The sequence below is a fragment of the Tachysurus fulvidraco genome, chromosome 1 (genome assembly GCF_022655615.1).
Source record: "Tachysurus fulvidraco isolate hzauxx_2018 chromosome 1, HZAU_PFXX_2.0, whole genome shotgun sequence".
In the NCBI taxonomy this organism is placed as follows: Eukaryota; Metazoa; Chordata; class Actinopteri; order Siluriformes; family Bagridae; genus Tachysurus; species Tachysurus fulvidraco.
Window position 1 is genome coordinate 15,219,671 of NC_062518.1, and position 23,148 is coordinate 15,242,818.

Genomic DNA, 23,148 nt, shown 5'->3' on the forward strand with positions numbered 1-23,148 from the left:
TGAGATAGGCCTACACTTCTGAAATCTAGTGGCTTCTTTATTTCTTGATTCTACCTAATTTTTTTTCTTCAAATGAATGCACTTGAAATTCATGCAATAAACATGTTTTTGACAAAGATTTCAATTTGTTTGTGGTCTATATAGCCTGCATCAAAATGAGGTTTGCAATGATGCGCCCGAAGGCACGGGTTGAAGACCCAGTCAGTGACCTCACGATATGCTAATTTGTTTAAATTCATACCTACGTAATCACCATCACCAAAATTGTACTTTTTTTTTTACATTGAAACTTGAAAAAAAAACTGTTTTAAATATATTTTATATGTTTTAAAAATATTATTAAGGATGGCCTTATAGATACGTTTTTTTAGCACAAAATAAAGAGCACCAGTGTAAGAAAGAGATGTTCATCACACCTGTAAGTCTGTTCAGATATAAAGTAAAGGAAGAGACTAAGCTAATTTAGAGAGGTGTGATGACACAATGCGCTTCTCAGCTTCCGTGTCTTTATTTCTAGAGTCATAAAGAAGCTCATAACTGCTTACAAGTGCAGTACGAGTGAAGGAGGAACAGGCTGATTAAGACCGTTAATATTTATTAAAAGAGTAAGAGATTTTATATTTATAAGGATAATTTAGGTGTAAATTCTACATGTGTTGGATCCTCGAGTGTCGTCTGTCTGAAGGCTGATGTCACCGTGTTTTATAGAATGTGGAGAAATATTACAGTAACAACAATCCTCATGTTACTCACAGGTAAACTTTTCATATGTTTCAGCTCTCTACTGTTTTACTGTGCTGTTTTAATCTGACACGATATGAAAATTTGTAGGATGTTGGAAAGTAAAAGACAAGAGTTATGGAGGAAGAAAGAACATTAATTATTACAAATTGGTTTGAGACATAAATATCTAAAATTATTATTTTTGAAAGTCAAATATTATATTGTTATTAATCTGTTAAATCTTGCACTTTCTTTTTCTGTGTGAGTGAAGTCTAAAAACCAGAATGAAGTTTATTGGCTTTTTCAAATTGAGGTTTATTTTTATCTCTGTTTTCACACCTCCTCATCTCCTATGTGACATAATCATGTGTGTGACTGAGAACAGTGACAGCAGCAGTTAACACTGTGGTTACTGTCTTGCTGGTCAGTGCAAGAGTTATTACTTCATGTTCTTAACTAGGGCTGAAACGATTCCTCGAATAATTCAAGTAACTCTTACAAATGTTCATCGAGGCAAATTCCTCTGCCTCGAAGCCTCTTTTAATTCATTTTAAAGCTCACGTCATGTTCTTGTGCAATTATTGTGTGTGTGTGCATGCGTGCATGTCTGTGTGACGCTCCGCTTACATCAAAGCGGAAGGAGACACGAGGAGTTGGCGGTCTTTTGATTTGAGGGCGTGTGCTAGTGCGGGCTGCAAAATGGAAGGGCAATGAGCAAATAATGGCAATGAGCAAAGAGAAGAAACAAACAGGAGAAAACGACAGAAAATGTCTAAGGTTTGGGACACCATCAGAGTTTGTTTTCTGTCTGTTTTCAGCAGCAGAAAACATTGCTTCAAAGCACTGGGAAAGCCTCAATTCTGAGCATGTTGATATGCTTACTTTTCTTCATTCCAGTCACATGCTCCTTTAAAGACTTTTAAACCACATATTTTGAGAGAGAGACAGAGACTTTCTGATTAAATTATATATATATATATATATATATATATATATATATATATATATACACACTGCATTTAGCAGACACCCTTATCCAGAGTGACTTACAACTGAGGGTTAAGGGCTTGGCTCAGGGGCCCAGCAGTGGCAGCTTTGTGGACCTGCAGTTCGAACGCATGACCTTCCGATCAGTAGCCCAACACCTTAACCACTGAGCTACCACATCCCTATATATATGCTTGAACTAGGTTCCAAGTTCCTGTCCACGTTTTTTGCCTCTTAAATACCACAAAGCATTCCAAGAAGACAGTAAAGGCTTATGTTATGCCTGAGCTGTAGATTTAGAATATTTTAGTTCTGAAAGTTAAGTTGCATGACTTAAAGGCAATATTTTTGTAATATTTATTTATTTGTTTGTTTGATTGTTTGTTTGTTTGAATTTATGCCTTAGTTTTGATACATTAAACAAGTAATTTGAAAGTAATTTATTTTTTTTGTTTTTGCATTTCAGAAAAGGGTTAATTTGGCACTTAAATGTACTTAATTCTTCTCAGTCAACTTTGTCATTGTTGACAATACAGACAGAGAAACAATGGGTAATATCTAAATGTTTATTTTTGTTAGAAAATATTGTTGTATGCATTGCATACTATGCATTTAAAAAATAAAAGTTCATTTCAGTCAGTACCAATGAGGATTTATTAGATGATATGCATACAGTTAGTGTTGGCGGTATGGTTCGGTTCTGGGCAAAAATCCAGGCGCCCATCCGTGCGCATGTGTAGACAGAGCGGGGAGAGCAGCAACTAGAGAATAAAATAGACCCCCCATATAACAGCAGAACCATTAATAATGCATAGTATTAAATATGCTCACTTACATGTTTTAAGGAATAAATAAATAGAGAGAGAGAGAGAGAGAGAGAGAGAGAGAAGAAAAAAAACAAATACATGATGAAGAATTATAACGTAAACTGGTACACGAACAACGGGTTCTGGCTAGGTGGAGTCGGGGTTGGAGGAGGGAGTTTAAATTGCGGCAGCAGCGATGCACTAGAAAGCGGCTCAATGAATGGGAATTTAAAGAGTCGGATAATATGGATGTCGTAACCAGATTGGTGCGTGTCATGAACAGCTGATTTATCAGCAACCTGTCCATACATATAATACATACAATATGACAAGGGGGGGGGGGGACAGGACAGGAAGACAGGGGAATGAAAAGAAATACAGCATAATGTGAGGGAAGGGAGGAGAAAAAAAACAACCCCCAGACTATGCTCCAGTGGGGAGTACAGTGTGGGAACAGGAAAAACACCTCAGCAACATAAGCACATAAACAGTATGCCATAAACACACGACTTGCAACAGGGGAGGGGAGTGGGGGGTGGAGGTAATCCCGCACAGGCAAGCAGCCATCAGGTCCTGCAGCCTTTATCTTCGGCGCTAGTCACAGACCCGCTTGTCAGACTGGCGGTACAAAGCGGCGAAGGCGTGGGATATCTTTGTGTGTGTGTATGTATGTATACGCCTGGAGAGTCGTTGCTCCCAGCATCAAATCTCGGTGCCTCAGTCCGCAAGATTGTCATAGCAATACACAGCAAGTTGCCATGGAGACAGCCTTGATCAGGTCCCAGACAGAGTCAACAATTCGGAGGTGTCTATGGAAATGGGGAAGGAAAGCAAGAGCGTCTCGCTCCAGTGCTCTTCCAGGGGAATTGTTGTTCCAGCAGTGGCCTTGGCCGAGGCCAATGCTGGTTGAGGGGAGCCGAAAGCAGATAAGATTGGGTTTGTTTGGTCTTCGGGCGAGAAGACGCATTCCAATTTAAACGACTACTCTCTTAGTCCATTCTGGTCTCCAAATCGATCCATTTTTCTTTCCAAAGTTCTCCATGATGTTAACAGTATCCAAAGCAGTGAGCCTCACCGTGATGTTATCCATTTTGCGGTTAATAGTCCCAGCATCAGTGCTGACCGCTCTGCCCACTGCATCAATCATGACGGGCAGCCTTGGGAGGTTTTGGACAGCTGTCACCTTTTCTGATTTCCTCGATAAACCAGGGCAATGCCTAATCCAATCAGCAAAACTCCTGTTATCATGGTTCCAAATAGGTAGATATCTTCAATGTCCTCCACGGAAAGAGCCGCCAGACACACTATTCGCCACCTCTCCCATCCTATAGCCAGCTGCGAACGTTCTGGCAGGGCAGTCAGGTTCCCCCAAGCTTCTCGAGAAGATAGTGTCAATTTCGTTGAGAGACCAGTTTATCAAATCCATGATGTTTAGTCCATGATTTTTAGTTTGGAGAGCAGAGCAGAGAGAGTCTCTCAAAGTATAAAGCCCTATTCGGATGGGATTAGTTTTACGTGGGGACGTGGGGGTAAAGTAATTATTACCAGAGCTTCTCTGTGATTTTAGTCCCATCCGAATGTGCCATCTCGGTAATCATTAAGAACAATGTCAATAAAGATTACGGCGACTTTTACCTTCTGTAAAAAGGTCCGGAAAAATTACCTCAGGTAATACTAATCCCGTCCGAATAGACCCGCTGTAAATATGTACGGTAAAATTCCGTCATTTCCTGTTTAAAAGTTTTTGGCGCATTTTGCAAGCATGGAGGTGCTTGAAACAGAAAGCAACGTCATACGCACATGACGACAAGGAGGTTACTGTGGTGCGTAAAGCGAGTTACCCCTCCCACTTCTGCTAGTTTTACTGAGATGTCTTCTCCCATGTGAATTGGCCAATTAATATTACAGACGTCCTGAGGTAAAATTGCATTACTCCACGTCCCCACGTAAAACTAATCCCGTCCGAATAGGGCTTAAGACAATAGACGAGACGAGAGGAGCAAAGCAGGGAAAGTAAAAAAAAGGGAGGGAGAGAAAATGCGACCGCCTTCATTGAGAGCCAAAAGAGAGATGATGCATGCTTGAAGACATGGCCTGCCTGAACTAACGCGATGCTTGACATTTTTAAAAAAGGAAACCAATTAGTTGTTAATTTTAAGAGACTTGTCTTATTTTCTCTTGTATATTTAATAAAGCAAAAACACATTTTATCCGATTACTCAATTATTCGAGGAAATTTTCGGTAGAATACTTGATGACTGAAAAATTCGATAGCTACAGCCCTTGACTCATTTTCCTTTTTGCTACTGGTGTCTGTGTGTGTGTCTGTGTTTCTGTCTGTGTGTCTGTGTCTGTGTCTGCTTGCATGTGTGTGTGTGTGTGTGTGTGTGTTCCAGGAATTCAGTCTCAGCACAGTGTAACTTTCTCCTCTCAGAGTCTCTGTGTTGTTATTGGATCTACAGTAAAAATCCCCTGTACATTTACACCTGATCACTCCGGAGTCACAGAGAGACAGTGGTATCGAGGCCAGAGCTCTGAAGGAGAACCACAAGACCTGAGAAAAGATCCAGAATATTCAGGACGTGTGTCTGTAAACACCTGGGGGTCTGACTGTAGTCTGATAGTGTGGAATGTGAGAGTGAGTGACTCTGGAGTTTATAACTTTAGATTTAAAACACAGAGCAGTGACTGGATATCAGCTTCATCTGGAGTTCAACTGACTGTTACAGGTAATACACACACACACACACACACACACACACACACACACACACACACACACACACACACACACACACACACACTTTATTGTGTAATATATAGTATGTATTTACAGTGATTTGGTCCATAATTGTGTTGTAGACTTGCAGGTGAAGGTGGATCCTAACACTGTAGGACAGAGAGAAGTGAAAGTGACCTGTAGCTCCACCTGCAGACTCAACACACATGGTTTCTACTGGTACAGGAATGACCATTACCTCAAATACACAAATGACACATCCATTGTACTTCACTCCACCAGTCTATCTGATGAAGGCATCTACTCCTGTAAGGTGTATGAGAATAACCACCGCTCTCCTCCAGTGTGTAAGTGTCAGAGTAAATCTGTCCTTCAGCATCCAACTGAAACCAGTAGCTCATATTACTGTCATTAGCATTGTTTCTGATAAAGGGGACTTTTAATGTTTTTAATAATCAGTGATGTGATGGTGTGTATCATTTAGATCTTTGAATCCTACAATAAATTGTTGGTGCTGTTCAACTGTAGTCTAAACACATCGCTTCATTTCACAATTCTGTCTCACAGTATTTACATCATTTTCATTGACGCACAGAATAAACTAAATGTTTATAAAGATATAAAATTTGCAGTTCTGACTTCTTCTTCCTTCCTGTGTGTGTGTCTCTGTGTGTTTCAGGTGTACTGCGTACAGAGTGTTGGGGTGTGATTTACACTGCTGAACATGTGTGTGCTCTGAAAAACACATCAGTTTATCTTTCCTGCTCTTATAAATATCCTGCAGGTCACACAGTGATAAAATCATTGTGGTTCATTAAAAAGCAGGTTAATGTTGAGCCTGAGGATTTGAGACAGGATGAGGAGTATCAGGGCCGAGTGCAGTACACACAGAGCTCCCAGAATGACTGTAGACTGAGAATCACTAACCTGAGAGAGAGAGAGACGCTCAAACATACAGGTTCAGATTCCACACTGATGATCCTAAAGGAAAATACACTGGAGCACCTGGAGTCTCTCTGTCTGTCACAGGTAATGTCACATTATTATGCTATTACTACTAAGCTTTACTCACTTCCGGGTTAGTGTGAACGCTGGCACGTCTTGGCTGCCGCTGCTCCCCCCGATAACAATAATTATTAACATCAATTACACTGTGTAGACTACAGTGAGGATCTATTGTTTATGGCTTGTACTGTGCTTGTCTGGACTGTACTGGCTCCGTGTTTGTATGATTCAACACCTCCTGCACTGCTTGCTCATCTGGACATCTTATATCTGCCAAGACAGAAATATATTCATTGTGGCGTTCGGCGAAACTTCTGGTATAATAAATCCAGTGATATAAATTCACTATTGTCAGCTGTTCGACGCCCACCAAGGAACGGCGGTCACCGCGCCGATCAGCGTGTGCTGGCGAACCTGGCTAACTTGGTTACCAGACCAAGCAACAACACCACTGTCAGTTTTGGTCTTCTTAACATCCGTTCACTTATGAGTAAGGGGCATATTGTGCAGGATCTTCTTGCAAATCGCAAGACTGATTTTCTCTTTTTAAACGAAAAATGGCAGCAACAAAATGACTTTATTGCACTCAATGACGCCATTCTGCCAGGGTTTGCTTACATCTCTCAGCCACGTGATTCTTGTCGAGGAGGATGTCCGGCGATAATCTACCATGAGGAATGGAGGCTGATGTCTTTGAATGTTCTGCCTTCCACTCATTTGAGGCTGCAGTTTTTCAGCTCTCTGGATCTACTCCAAGTATTCTCAGCACTGTATATCGACCACCAAAGTTTAACAAGGATTTTATTCCTGACTTTGCTGCTTTTTTGAATTAAAAAACTACACTCTCACCAAATATAGTTCTTGTGGGGGATTTCAATACAGTGATGCCTCGAGATACGAGTTTAATTCGTTCCGTGACCTTGCTCGTATCTCAAATTGCTCGTATCTCAAAACAATTTTCTCCGTTTAAATGAATTGAAATCCCATTAATCCGTTCCAGCTCGCAAAATTCCACTCCAGTTGTTTTGTTTGTGTTTTGAATATGGAAAATCTATTTATAAATGACAAATATTGTATAAAAACATACAGTAAATATAGCTGCAAGCAGCGATGGTGGGCCCTCGTACATTTTTTTTATCACGGTCGGCAAGTGCATGAAGTGTGTAAATATCCGTGGATTATTTTATGTTGTTACTGACCCATTTGGGGACTGTAGTTAAATGAAACCCCACATTTTAAACAAACGGTGGCGCTATGAAGCCACTTAATTGACACACCTTTGTCTGACCTTTTTGTCCACACTTAACAGCCGACAAATGTGATGTATGTGTCAAATTTCGAGGTAATCTAAGCAAGCCAAAAGCCTTAAATATGCCTGAAATAAAAGTGAACTTTGACATGATGCCATGGCAACGGTGTTTGAAATATCAAAAATCCGTTCGCAATCACATGAATCCTCTAAGAGGAGTGTCTAAAAGTTCATTGCATGCAACTGTGAAAAAAATCCACCTTTGTGACTGACACACTTCCTGGCACCTGTTACTGGCGCTATGTCCGAGATTCACAATAGGCACATCGATGCGATCGAAATCCTTGGCCGAACATACACACCGCGTGTCATCCCAATAAGACGTTTTTTGCTTTAGATATTAGACATTTCCTGTTTCTCTGAATTTGCCATAACTTAGTCACCTCGCCATGGCAGCACCGTTCGAGATATCAAAAATCCCTTCGGAATTTAGCAAGTGCAATGTCTTGGCATCATGTTCACCACGTTTGATGTCAATCGCATGAATTCCCTAGGAGGACAATTTAAAAATTCATTGCATGCAACTGTGAAAAAATCCACCTTTGTGACTGACAAACTTCCTGGGGCCTGTTGGTGGCGCTATACCTGGGACTCACAATAAGCACATTGATGCGATCGGAATCCTTGGCCGAACATACACAGCACCATTCGAGATATCAAAAATCCCTTCGGAATTTAGCAAGTGCAATGTCTCACCATCATGTTCACCACGTTTGATGTCAATGGCATGAATTCCCTAGGAGGACTACTTAAAAGTTCACCGCATGCAATTATGAAATAATCCAAAATGGCCGATTTCCTGTTGGACGGAGTTCATAGTTTAGAGCGCAAAAGTTGTTCGGGTCGATGAGATCTATATGCGTACCAACTCTTGTACATGTGCGTACATAATTGGCCGATCTGTGCACAAATGTTTGTTTTTGCATTACAGGGGGCACTACAGAGCCCCCCTGCCCCGCCCGTATTCCAGCCTTTGCCCACGCCTAGCGTCGCACGACTCTGACGTGTGTGCCAAATTTCAAGTTTTTGAGCATGTTAAGGGACCCCAATTGGCCAATGTGTGCAACAAAAAAAAAATCTACAGGTTTAAACAGGAGGCTTAAACAGGCGGAATTTTGTCTCGTACGTACACTTTCACTTTCGTTCACTTACTCGCTACTGTTTACTCTTAATGCTACTTTACACTTAAATGGAACTTAACTAAACTTCACTAAAATTAACGAACGTAACTGAAATTTTCTTAACTTAATTGCTACAATTTCAGTTTTCTTTACGTTAATTTTGCTTAATTTTCTTCATCGCTTTTCTCTTCACTTGTTTTTGCCTTTTTTGTCACTCTTTCCTCACTAATATCTGCCGGTCGTTTTAATAAAAACTTGTCGGCATATCAGCTGCTGTGTAGTCGCACAAGTTAAAATTTTTTAACGGATCCAACGCTCAAAACGAAAATTACGGATCCGCAGATGGTCGGCACCCCACGCAGCGCCTTTGCGACTCTCAATAGGAAATTAATGACTTCCGTTTTATCGGCCGTTGTTTGTCGTGTGCAGTGGAAAGGCGGCTTTAACCAAGTGAGACGCGGGAAGCTGAGGTGGGGGAAACAGAGCACACGTGGTTGTTGGGGATCTTTGTTTCGGCGGCAGCAGCTCGGATGCTTGTATCTCACACGTGGTTGTTGGGGATCTTTGTTTTGGCGGCGGCTGCTCGGATGCTTATATCTCAAAAATTTGCTCGTATCTCACGGCAAAAATTTGGTCGAATCACAGCTTGTATCTCAAAAAATGCGTATGTCAAAGCACTCGTATCTCGAGGCATCACTGTATTCACATGGATGATGTTAACAACAATCTTACTAAAGAATTTACGTCTTGTCTGCATAGTTATGGACTGCTTCAACATGTGAATTTTCCCACGCATACTAAAGGACATACTATGCATTTAATCTGTTGTTGAGGTGTCTCTCCAGACAACCTTAATGCAGACTTATTTCCATTTACTGATCATCTGTTACTGTCTTTTAAGGTAAATCTTTCACTCTTCGAATCGAATTCTACATGTATGATATTATTTCAGAAAATCAAGGACATTAATTTGGGAAGCTTGCCTTTAAGCATCGCAAGTCTTTCTAGGGCTGACAGCTCTTCCACTCCAGATAACTTTGTCTCTCAGTATAATAATAGTCTCCATCCATCCATCCATCCATCCATTTTCTACTGCTTATCCGGGGCCAGAACTGGCCTTACTGTGCACAGGAAATGTATTCAGAACATATGTTTCACTATAAAGACACTATTGCTAAAGCTAAATCTACATACTATTCTGGCTTAATTGGTTCAAATGAAGGGAATTCAAGGGATCTTTTTTCATTATTGAAAAACTTCCTCTCATTTGTATTCATCTGATTTCTGTAATACTTTAGCATCATTCTTTACTTCAAAAATCGAAGGCATTCATCCTAAACTTATGGCCATTCCTGTTTCTACTCCACGTGTCTCAGTTTTACCTGTTCCTACACAACTGTTCTCTGAGTTTATTCTACCCTCAATTGATGATATCTTAAAACTTGTTCATCAATCTAAATCTTCAACTTGTGTTCTTGATCATTTACCAACTGTCCTTGTTAAGGCTACTGCTTCATCTCTGTCCCCGTTTATTATGGATATTATTTATTTTTCAATTACCACTGGATTTGTTCCTTCTCTTTTCAAAACAGTTGCTAAAGAAAACAGTATTCCAAAGAAACCAGGTTTGGATACCAACAACCTTAATAATCTTTTATTTCTAAAATTTTGGAAAAAGTTGTTGCTGCTCAACTTCATATTCATTTGTCTGGCAATAATCTATATGAACAATTCCAATCTGGTTTTCACCCATTTCATAGCACTGAAACGGCTCTATTAAATATTACAAATGATTTGCTTATAGCAGCTGATTCTGGTTTGCTATCCATCCTCCTACTCCTTAATCTGAGTGCAGCTTTTGATTCAATTTCCCACAATATTCTTTTAGACAGGCTTTCCAATATTGGCATCACCAACACACCTTTGAAATGGTTTCATTCATATCTCTCTGATCGCACACAGTTCAACTAAAGTCATTCACCTCTTCAGTAGTTTCCGTTACCACTGGTGTACCCCAGGGCTCTGTCCTTGGACCTTTGTTATTTATTACTTACATTTTACCACTTGGACATATTTTTCATAAGCATCAGGTTAAGTTTCACTGCTATGCTGATGACACCCAGCTGTACCTTTCCTTAAAATCGCATTCCAATCTCCCTCCATCTGCTCTTCTGATTGTCTCCTTAATATAAAATCATGGTTTTCAGCAAACTTTTTTAAACTAAATCAATCAATCAATCAAATTTTATTTATAGAGCACCCTACAACAGCCAAAAGGAGCACAAGGTGCTTTCCAGTAAAACAACAATAAACAATAAAAATATAAGAACACAATGAACATAAAATAGCATAAAATATCAGTTGAAACAGGGGCTACGTGTTAAAAGCTTGTGTGAATAAATGAGTTTTCAACTGCAATTTAAAAACACAGCACAGTGATGGATCGTAAGTGTGTTGGAAGTGCGTTCCACAGCTTTGGTCCCTGGATGGCAAATGACCGGCCTCCAAACTTCATATATTTGTATTTGGGAGTGACCAGAGAGGTATGTCTGGTTGGTAGACCTTTATTAATTCGGCAAGGTAGGCTGGGGCCAGACCATTTATGGCCTTGAACACAAAAAGAAGTACCTATACTCCACCCTAAACCACAACAGGAAGCCAGTGAAGCGAGTGGAGGACAGGAGTGATGTGTGAGCGTTTGGAGGTGTTAGAGAGAAGATGTGCTGCCACATTTTGTACCATTTGGAGCTGATTGAGAAGTGATTGATTAAGTCCAATGTAGAGAGCATTACAGTAGTCAATCCTCGAGCTGATGAAGGCATGTATCGCTTTTTCAAGGTCAGCTTGGGACAAGAATGATTTGACCTTGCTGAGTAGTCTTAGCTGGGAAAAAGTTCGCCTTCACTACTGCACTGATCTGCTTATCAAAGTGCATACTTTTGTCAAAGATAACACCCAGGTTAAGCACGGTAGGTGCAAACTGAGGTGTTAGAGGACCAAAACTAATAGAACTGCTGGGTGAATCTGGGCTAAACAGGATGTACTCAGTCTTTTCTTCATTCAGATGTAGGAAGTTCTGGGAAAGCCAACAAGCTTCTCCATCAACTTAGACAGAAATGACAGGTTAGATATAGGATGGAAGTTTGAGTGTATGGAGGGATCAAGGTTGGGTTTCTTGAGCAACGGTCTAACAATAGTGTGTTTGAGAGCAGCGGGAACAGTACCCACCCTAAAACAGCTGTTTATGAAGGGGACAAGGATGGGACCTATGATGTCAACAGCCTCCTTCAAAATCCTGGCTGGAACAGCATCTAGAGGGCAGGTGGTAGGCTTCAACTCGTGGACAGTTTTTTGAGGTCCACCAGAGTAACTGCATCAAAGTACTCTAGCACGCCTTGCGCCGCACGAGTAGACATGGCAACAACGGGGACTTGTGTAATGGTTTGCCTAACAGACAAAACCTTGTCCAAAAAATGTTGCTTGAATGCATTACATGTGTTTACAGATACGTCATTCAAGGTGACAGACACCGGATTTATAACAGAATTGATGGTGCTGAATTAAATTCCAGGGCGGTGGCTATTGCTATTGATGAGAGCAGAAAGGTACTGTCCTTTAGCTTCCTTCAGTGCACTCTGATAGGTGGCAAGACTGTCTCTAAACATCTCCAGTGACCCCTGCAGCCTATCCTTCTTCCATTTTCGCTCAGCCTGTTTACACCGGTGCCTGAGGGCCCGAGTAGTATCATTGAGCCCGGTGTCCAATGGACCATTGGTCGACTTTACCTTATAGGGCGCAACAGAGTCCATAATCTGGGAGCAGGTGGTATGGAAGGAGGTGAGGAAACGGTCCGGGCAAAGAGGCAATGGCAATTCATCAGTAGAGTCGAGATTAGAAACCGAGAAGGCAGCAACAAAATCATCGACTGTAGATGAGGTAATAATGCGACGGCGATCAGGGGCAATAGACGTTGGTGCAGGTGGAAAAGCACAAATGTCAAACCATATGAGAGAATGGTCAGAGATGGGAAAATCCATGACCGCACAAGTGGACACAATCACCCCATGAGAGATAATAAGGTCAAGAGTGTGACCTAACCTATGGGTGGGAGAGGAAATGGATTGAGCCAGATCTAATGAGTAGAGGCGAGTCTAAAAGTGCCTTAAATTCATTAGCAAGTTTGTCAGAGGGACCGCAAACATGAATGTTAAAGTCACCACTGATTAGAATATTGTCAAACTTTGCTAGAAACTCAATTAAAAAAATCTTTATTTAATTTGGGCGGCCGGTAGATTACTGCACATAAAATCGGACAGGGTAGTGTAAGCACAAATACTTGTAACTCGATGCTGGAATACCCTCTAGTGGACAACTGGTGGAACTTCAAGGACTGTCTATGTATGGTGGTTATCCGCGGCGTGTTTAGGTAAAGGTATCCAGAGGGGAGGATTTCCGAAAAGGCGCTGACGTCACCTGGGGGAAGCCAAGTTTTGGTGAGGATAAACAGATCCAGATTGTATGAGGAGATGACCTCATTGAGGACAAATGTTTTGTTATTGAGCGATCTGGTGTTACAAAGTGCCATGCGGAACATGGACAAGTTGACAGGCGACGATGTCACACGAGGAATTGGACGGAGGTTTCCTTGGACACAACCCCGGGTGGATGTTTCAATGCGGCGGGGACACGGAAACGGATCGCCAGTGTTGGAGCCAACCGGCCAAAGCCATCGGTAGCATTCCCACGATCTTCTAGCATTGCCAAATCCTGGTTGATCTTGACCCCTCGGAGACGAAGAATCCAGGTGAGTCCTCAGCCTGACATGTAACCCGCCTCTCCGACCGCGTCTTCTGTGGCGCTTCCTGCCTGGTAGCAGACAGACAGGGCGTCTCAGGAAAGGAGGAATTAATGTCAACAGTGGCGGTGGTGGTTTAAAGCAGTGATTCCCGACCCCCGGTCCCCGGACCAGTGCCGAATTTTTTTAAATAATAATAATAATTGTCTTTTTTAAGTGCTATGGCATGTCATGTTATTTAAACCAAAACATAAACAATAAATAAATTAAAATGTGTTTCTTTGAGCGCCTTGCGATTGCTTAGCAACGTGTTGTATCTGAACGGACTGCAAAAAAAGCGCGGTGCACCTGAAGTGACCGAAGTACAGTACGTGGAGAGATGAGCGGGCCTCAGCAAACTTCAATGGCTAATTTCATTGAGGGCAGTTCTGGTAAAAGAAAAGGCGATGACCAACTCGGAAATAGCAAGAGAGAAATAAAGTCAAGCTTGAATCGTAAATACGATACCTCATACATTAGGTATGGATTTACGACAACAGGCGATTCTGTGGCACCAAATTTGTTGTGTGTTATTTGTGGTGAAAAACTCTGCAATGAAGCCGTCACAACTTGACGGCACTTAACCACCAAACACCCAACTCTCAAAGACAAAACGGAGGAGTTATGATGTTCTTGTGGCTGCCAAGCAATCCCATGGGCCTCACTGATATGGATATCAGACTGTAAGCTGGTTTTCGTTCATATTTGTGAAGCAGACCTTTTCAAATTTCGTTTTATTGTATCCTGGAATTTGTGTGCATTGTTTTGGATGCATATATGTTTTTTATGGATGCCCAGGAAGAACAAATAGGCTATAGAAATATCAATAAGCAGTTCATGTTCTGTTCTCATTGGTCTGGTCTGGTATTTTTTGTTAAAGGTTAAAGCTTAATCTCTAATTTTATACTTTTAAAAATTATTGGCTGAAATCACTGTGTGTTTGCTATTGTATTCTAAAACTGTCTGACTGTTGAAACTGGCTCTTATTTTCATATAATTAGCCTTTGTTGTCACCTGTTGGTGAGCGAAAACACTAAGTTGCTGTTGAAGTGATTGTCTTTAGTTGTTCTGGAGAGATTTGACAGGTGAAATGGACTGGTATTTTCATAAAATTTGCCATTACTGCCACCTGCTAGTGAGTGAGTGCTGTGTAAGTTGCTTCTGAAGTAGACCTAATTGTATGGGAAAAAAGGGAAACATTTTGCGAACAGGTCTGAAAGTTTAAAAAGATTGGTATATTCCTACAAGTTTGTTGCCACCATGTTCATTATATGCAATTAAATGATAAGCTGTTACTGTTTTACACAGTGATATGTTCCAAATGATGCATCTTAAAATTGAGGCATTAAAAATGGTAAAACTGGTTATGAATAAGCTGGTCCCTGGCACAAAAAGGTTGGGAACCCCTGGTTTAAAGGACTAGGTATTTAAGAGGCGATTAGTTGTACAACGCAGTTCTATCAGCGTGGTGCGATCATACACAGTAAACGACGAGATGGTAGAAAAAGCAAACATGAAAAAACAGAGGAGCAAGTGGCAGGCCAAACACAACGGTGCCATCTTGGAAAATCCAGACCAATAGTAATAAAACAGAATTTCTCATTATAGGTACAAAATCTGTGCTTAACAAATTTTCAAATTTTCTTATTTCCATTGATTAATCTCTCATAGCTCCCTCATCTCAGGTTAAGATTCTTGGTGTCATCTTTTGGTACCCTTTCTTTTACGTCTCATGTAAATAATGTTAGTCTGGCTGCATACTTTCACCTTCGGAATAACGATAGGCTTCGTTCCTTTCTCACGACTCAATCAACCACTATTCTTGTAATTACCTTCTTATTGGGCTTCCTCACAAAACCTTTCATAAGCTGCAACTCGTTCAAAATTCTTCTGCCCGCATTATCACTCTTACTTCCTCTATCCATCATATTACACCTGTTCTGGAACAGCTACACTGGCTTCCCATTATTTTTCGTATTAAGTATAAAATTATTCTTCTAACATTTAAAGCTATCCACAATCTTGCACATTCATATCTTCTTGATCTTCTTCATACTCCAACACCAAATCGCACTCTTAGATCTTCTTGTTTGACTCATTTCATTGTTCCCTCTGTCCGTCTTGTAACTATGGGGAATAAAGCTTTCAGTTGCTCTGCACCTCAGCTCTGGAACTCCCTTCCATCTGAATTCCGTAATATTCATTCTCTTTCGTTATTTATATCTCAGCTTAAAACTCGTCTGTTTAGTTTAGCTTATTCTACATCATAATTTGTACTGCTGGTCTAATTTGTATCGCTTTGTAACTATTCGATTCAGATTGTTTTTGTTTTGTTTTTTTTGTACGGTGACCTTGAAAGTTCAAAAAGGCGCCTATAAATAAAATGTATTATTATTATTATACATTTATTTAACTACAGGTTTACAGATAACAGTAATTACAATGTAATTTTAATATTTGCAGAGCTGAAGGTCAACTGGAAGAAGAAGCTGATCTGCATCACCACCTGCACTCTGTCTAACAAACCCACTTACATCTGGTACAAGAACGGACAGCGTGTTACTGACCAGGACACAAATGAACTGGATGTCAGCAGTAAGGATACAGGCAGCTTCTCCTGTGCTGTAAGAGGACATGAGGAACTTCGCTCTCCTGCAGTCTGTAAGAACTCACTTTAAACTTCACTCACTTTGTCATTGTCTCACTTTTGTCAGATTACAATAAAATCACATGTAGTGATACATAACTGAGTGATGCTTTAGTTATAGATTTTTTTTTTCTAACTAATTTTGTGTGTTTCAGGTGTTCCTGATGAGAAGAGCTGTTGGAGTGTGACTTACTCCACCCAGACTATCTGTGGTCTAATTAGCTCATCAGTGGACATACACAGTTATTTTACCTTCCCTAATAAATACAAGGTCATGAAAATGTTATGGTTTATTAAACAGCAGGTTAATGTTGAGCCTGAGGATGTGAGAGAGAATGAGGGGTATCAGGGCCGAGTGCAGTACACACAGAGCTCCCAGAATAACTGTAGTCTGAGAACCACTAACCTGAGAGAGAGAGAGATGCTCAAACATACAGGTTCAGATTCTACACTGATGATCCTAAAGGAAAACACACCGGAGAACCTGGAGTCTCTCTGTCTGTCACAGGTAATGTAACACTATTATACATTTGTTTATCTACATTTTTACAGATAAAAGTAATTACAATCTAATTTAATATTTGCAGATCTGAAGGTTACAGTATCAGACTCGGGTAGTGGACAAATCGATCTGAGCTGCATCACCACCTGCACTCTGTCTAACAAACCCACTTACATCTGGTACAAGAACGGACAGCGTGTGTCTGAGTGTAAATCTGCCTCCTGCTCTGTAGCTGCAGTTGGTGGTGCGGTCAGTTACACCTGTGCTGTTGAAGGCCATGACAGTCTCCTCTCTCCTCCATTGTGTGAGTGTGGATTTTACTCTCCTCATTCAGAGTCCATCTACATCTCTATCAAACACTGATCCTGAACACACAGCAGCTGATTCAGGTGTTTTTATTTCTGTTCAGATTCCTCTAAAAACACCAGAGCAGTGGTTCTTTCCTCTGGAGACACAGTGGAGGGGGATTCAGTGACTCTGAGCTGTAGCAGTGATGCAAACCCTCCTGTTCTCATCTACTCCTGGTTTAAACAGAGTTCAGCTGCAGACACACTGCTGATAACAGGCCAGAATTACAGCATCAGTAACATCAGCTCCCAGCACAGAGGACTGTACTACTGCACTGCTCACAACCAGCTGGGACACCAGAACTCTACACCAACACACCTGGATGTGTTCAGTAAGTGTTTATATTAATGCACTCACACCACCCTGTCGCTGATGTTACCACCCTGAATTTGATTATTTTTATATAACAGCATTTTTCCTGAGTGTTTTTTAAGTGAATAAAACTTCAGTGCTGGTGTTTACTGATGTACTGTGTATAAGGACTAAACCGATTAGCAGAAAGACCTTAATACTGGAGGAAATATAAGCACAAACTTCAGTGACCAAAGATTTTTTGACCCTTAATTAGGATTTGATTAATTCATTTCATGGTTGTATAAAAATATTTTATTTTCCACAGTAAATAGTTTTGTCCTCTGTATGTGAGCTGAAAGCTTTTCTTTATCTCAGCTGAGGTGTGGAAGCTGCATGCTGTATGGGGAGCTGCTGCTGCACTCGTTCCTGCTCTGCTTCTCTCCCTTCTTACCGCCTTCCTGTGTGTTAAGTGAGTGACTGACTGAATTCTTTATTTCTTCCTTAAATTACTGTGATCGTAATCCAGTGTTAAACATTAGCGGAATAAGGAACAGATTGAACAGCCTTGTTTTTATGTCCTTTATGTGAACAGGAGGAAGAAAAGAGAAGAGAGAGATATTCAGGTACTCAAAGAAGTTTTCACTTCATGTCTTTATCTTCACAAAGCTCTACATGAAGTTCCTATGAATCTATTATTGAATAAAAATGAAAGAGGTTTTCTCTTCATTTCACTCAGTGTGTTCCACAACCTGGAGAGGACCCATACTCCGGGCTTAACATCATGTGTACATCCCCGGATTATGACACACTGCAAGTAAGTATACGGTCTTTCTGCCTCTCTGTGTGTGTTGTGTGTGTGTGTGTGCACGCGTGCGTGTTTAGTTCTTTAAACTCTCATGTCCTCCTAGAATATTCAGTGTTCTCCCAGTGACACTTACACAACTCTGAACCCTGTAACCATGTCCTCTGATTATGATGTGCTGAAGGTAAGTGCATGTGTTTGTGTCTGCATGTGTCTGCGTGTGTGTGCCTGCCTGTGTGTGTGTGTGCCTGCCTGTGTGTGTGTGTGTGCCTGCCTGTGTGTGTGTGTGCCTGCCTGTGTGTGTGTGTGCCTGCCTGTGTGTGTGTGTGCCTGCCTGTGTGTGTGTGTGCCTGCCTGTGTGTGTGTGTGTGCCTGCCTGTGTGTGTGTGTGCCTGCCTGTGTGTGTGTGTGCCTGCCTGTGTGTGTGTGTGTGCCTGCCTGTGTGTGTGTGTGCCTGCCTGTGTGTGTGTGTGCCTGCCTGTGTGTGTGTGTGCCTGCCTGTGTGTGTGTGTGCCTGCCTGTGTGTGTGTGTGCCTGCCTGTGTGTGTGTGTGCCTGCCTGTGTGTGTGTGTGTGCCTGCCTGTGTGTGTGTGTGTGCCTGCCTGTGTGTGTGTGCCTGCCTGTGTGTGTGTGCCTGCCTGTGTGTGTGTGCCTGCCTGTGTGTGTGTGCCTGCCTGTGTGTGTGTGTGTCTGCCTGTGTGTGTGTGTGCCTGCCTGCCTGTGTGTGTGTGTGCCTGCCTGCCTGTGTGTGTGTGCCTGCCTGCCTGTGTGTGTGCCTGCCTGCCTGTGTGTGTGTGTGCCTGCCTGCCTGTGTGTGTGTGTGCCTGCCTGTGTGTGTGTGTGCCTGTCTGCCTGTGTGTGTGTGCCTGCCTGCCTGTGTGTGTGTGTGCCTGCCTGCCTGTGTGTGTGTGTGCCTGCCTGCCTGTGTGTGTGTGTGTGTGCCTGCCTGCCTGTGTGTGTGTGTGTGTGCCTGCCTGCCTGTGTGTGTGTGCCTGCCTGCCTGTGTGTGTGTGCCTGCTTGCCTGTGTGTGTGTGTGTGTGCCTGCTTGCCTGTGTGTGTGTGTGTGTGCCTGCTTGCCTGTGTGTGTGCCTGCCCGTGTGTGTGCGTGCCCGCCTGTGTGCGTGTGAGCGTGCCTGTGTGTGTGTGTGTGCCTGCCTGTGTGTGTGTGCCTGCCTGTGTGTGTGTGCCTGCCTGTGTGTGTGTGCCTGCCTGTGTGTGTGCCTGCCTGTGTGTGTGTGCCTGCCTGTGTGTGTGTGCCTGCCTGCCTGTGTGTGTGTGCCTGCCTGCCTGTGTGTGTGTGCCTGCCTGCCTGTGTGTGTGCCTGCCTGCCTGTGTGTGTGTGCCTGCCTGCCTGTGTGTGTGTGTGTGCCTGCCTGCCTGTGTGTGTGTGTGTGCCTGCCTGTGTGTGTGTGTGTGTGCCTGCCTGCCTGTGTGTGTGTGTGCCTGCCTGCCTGTGTGTGTGTGTGCCTGCCTGCCTGTGTGTGTGTGCCTGCTTGCCTGTGTGTGTGTGCCTGCTTGCCTGTGTGTGTGTGCCTGCTTGCCTGTGTGTGTGTGTGTGTGCCTGCTTGCCTGTGTGTGTGTGTGTGTGTGTGTGTGTGTGTGTGCCTGCCTGTGTGTGTGTGTGCCTGCCTGTGTGTGTGTGCCTGCCTGCCTGTGTGTGTGTGTGCCTGCCTGTGTGTGTGTGTGCCTGCCTGTGTGTGTGTGTGCCTGCTTGCCTGTGTGTGTGTGTGCCTGCCTGTGGGTGTGTGTGTGTGCCTGCCTGTGGGTGTGTGTGTGTGCCTGCCTGTGGGTGTGTGTGTGTGCCTGCCTGTGGGTGTGTGTGTGTGCCTGCCTGTGTGGGTGCGCCTGCCTGTGGGTGTGTGCCTGCCTGTGGGGGTGTGCCTGCGTGTGTGTGTGTGCCTGCGTGTGTGTGTGTGCCTGCGTGTGTGTGTGTGCCTGCGTGTGTGTGTGCTTGCGTGTGTGTGTGTGCCTGCGTGTGTGTGTGTGCCTGCGTGTGTGTGTGTGTGCGCCTGTGTGTGTGTGCCTGTGTGTGTGTGTGCGCGCCTGTGTGTGTGTGTGCGCCTGTGTGTGTGTGCGTGTGCCTGCGTGTGTGTGTCTGCGTGTGTGCGCCTGGGTGTGTGTGTGCGCCTGTGTGTGTGTGTGTGCGCCTGTGTGTGTGTGTGTGTGTGTGTGTGTGTGTGTGTGTGTGTGTGTGTGTGTGTGTGTGTGTGTGTGATCAAGACTGACACTAGATGGCGCACCTTATTAAAACTAGACTGTTTCCTCCTTAGCAGTAATAATGTGCACTAAACAGTACAGATGTTTCATTTAATTTTGCCTTCCAGATTGTCTCGTCAGCCCTGTCGATTAGATTGATCCAGATGTTTAGGATTTGTCACAGTTTGTGTTTATTACAGTGTGTAATGAGATGGTTTTTATTTCAGAATGTGGCTTCAGCAAAGAGAAGAACTGCAGAACTAAAGACTGATCACTAACAGCTGAGATTATTTAGTGACTTTACATTTAGCATCATGATGTTTTAGCGTTAGATTTAAATCCAATTAACTCATTTCTGTCTTAATTAATCGTCATTCGTTTGTTATTCAGGCAGCTTCTTTTGTTTATCAGTTATCTTTTTGTACATTTAATATATTATACACACACATACATATATAACGTGTAGCCGCCTGCAGAAATCCTGCACATTTTCTACTATATCCTGATTTTTCTCATCTTTCTCTTCACTCGCTTGATCTGTTAAAGCAAAGAATTCCGACCAAAATCAAGATGGATTTTAAAATGTCGGGTCTGTTACTGTAAAATCTTTAAAATGTTTCTATTTACGAGAGTAAAATTGAGCTTATGAGCATTTATGTTGTAGTTTTATATATTTTAATATTTTATCTTTTTAGAGGTTTATCAAACAGCAGTACAAACTTCTTTATAATGTAGAGAACAATCCTGTTTATTCAAAAAATGTGAACAGAACAGAATTAAGTAGAAATACAAAATAAAACATAATTTATATCCATGAAATCATAAACAGTTGGTTCCATCTTTAATCACAACATAAGTAAGAATTTTAACATGTATACTGTAAACTGTATCAGTAGATACCAGGGGCGTCACTAGGCCCTTTTTAGGGGGGCTTTATCCCCCCTAAACTTTTGCCCAGTCCCCCTAAAAAATTATTTGATTAATTATTTTTTGATCGCTGCAGTCCCCTTTAAAAACGCATTTGAAGCGGCGACAAGCTGCGTCATGTTTCGGCTCTTCCCCTGAACTGAGTGTGCGTGGATTCAGCGCGTTTTTAAATCCGCAGGGACGCCGAGCAGAGCAAACATCAGAGAGTACAAGGTGTGTGTGTTTTTAGTGATGGATTGCTATGATATGTCATCTGCATCGGTGCAGTTCTTGTAATTGCAGTTTACTGGACCAATACACAGTTCGGTTTCTCATCCAATGCGTCTTCGCTGCGTTCAACTTCAGTCCTTATCACAGTGTGATAGTTGTTTTTTCTTCCAACAAAAATAAAGCGATTAACACCCATGAAAACATACTTTAGAAAACGACCATGATTTATTTTAATTGACCTTTTAAAATGTAACACATATTGTGTATTTCGGCATTACAACTATGCAGCCGTGCACAGAAATGATTAAAGCCACACATCATTATATTGTCTGAAAGCACTAAATGGCACAGAGAGAGAAACATCATGTGGAGTTATTTTGTTTTGTATTGTTAAACATAATTTTAATTATATATATGAATCATTAGTGTATCATGATAGGAGAACAACGGGTCAGAGCAGGCTGCTTCATTTTCGCTTGTTTTTCATTCCGTCTGATAGTTAACCACAGTCCATTGTCCAGCCTCATACATGTGTTGTTTATATTGCTGATATGCATAGTCAAAGTTTGTCATTTTCTTTCTTTTTTTTTTTTTTAAATTTCCTTATCTGAGGTTTTTATGTGAGCATAGAAATGCAAACAGTAAAATGTGTTTGTACTGGAAACGTGTATACGTGTGTTTGTACAGTGAGTAATGAATCAGGAAGTCTTCATTGTAAAAAAAAAAAAAAAAAAACTACATTCACAACTCAAAATTTTCTAGTGACTGGTCACATCTAAATTTTTCATATTTTTTACGGTGAAATACAGGGAATACAATGGAATAGTGGATTGCAATAAGGTTAGTAGTATACAACCCTACCCTGGGGGCTGAGCCCCCCTAAAATGAAAATTCTAGAATTGCCCCTGGTAGAGACTGAAACCCATTGAGTAGAAATCACTCTCTCACTCATTAATTTTCTACCGCTTTATCTCGGGTCACGGGGAGCCTATGCCTATCTCAGGCGTCATCGGGCATCTAGGCAGGATACACCCTGGACGGAGTGCCTACCCATCACAGGGCACACACACTCTCTCATTCACTCACGCAATCACACACTACGGACAATTTTCCAGTGATGCCAATCAACCTACCGTGCATGTCTTTGGACCGGTGGAGGAAACCGGAGTACCCGGAGGAAACCCCCGAGGCACGGGGAGTACATGCAAACTACACACACACAAGGCGGAGGTGGGAATCGAACCCCGAACACCTGGCGGTGTGAGGCTCCCCGTGACCCGAGTAGTTTGGATAAGCAGTAGAAAATGAGTGAGTGAGAGAGTGTACGTGACCTCAAGCTGGAGCGAACTTGGCTTCTGCAGGACAATGATCCAAACACACCAGCAAGTCCACCTCTGAATGGCTGAAGACAAACAAAATGAAGACTTTTGGAGTGGCCTAGTCAAAGTCCTGACCTGAATCCTATTGAGATGCTGTGGCATGACCTTACAAAGGCGGTTCATGGTTTGATAATGATAAACTTTTTTTTTTACCATGAAGGACTTATGCTAAACTATTCTGTTTATATATAAACATTAGAATATTACTTAAGACCAATACAAAGAAAGGATTTTTTAGAAATCTGGGCCAACTTAAAAGTATGAACATGAAAAGTATGAGCATGTACAGCACTCAGTACTTAATTGGGGCTCATTTT

At 42.2% G+C, this 23,148-nt stretch overlaps 1 pseudogene; it reads left to right on the top strand.

The window, feature by feature from the left end:
* The first annotated feature begins 279 nt into the window (after nucleotides 1–279).
* Nucleotides 280–22,224, top strand: LOC113657027 (annotated as a pseudogene).
* The last annotated feature ends 924 nt before the right edge of the window (nucleotides 22,225–23,148 follow it).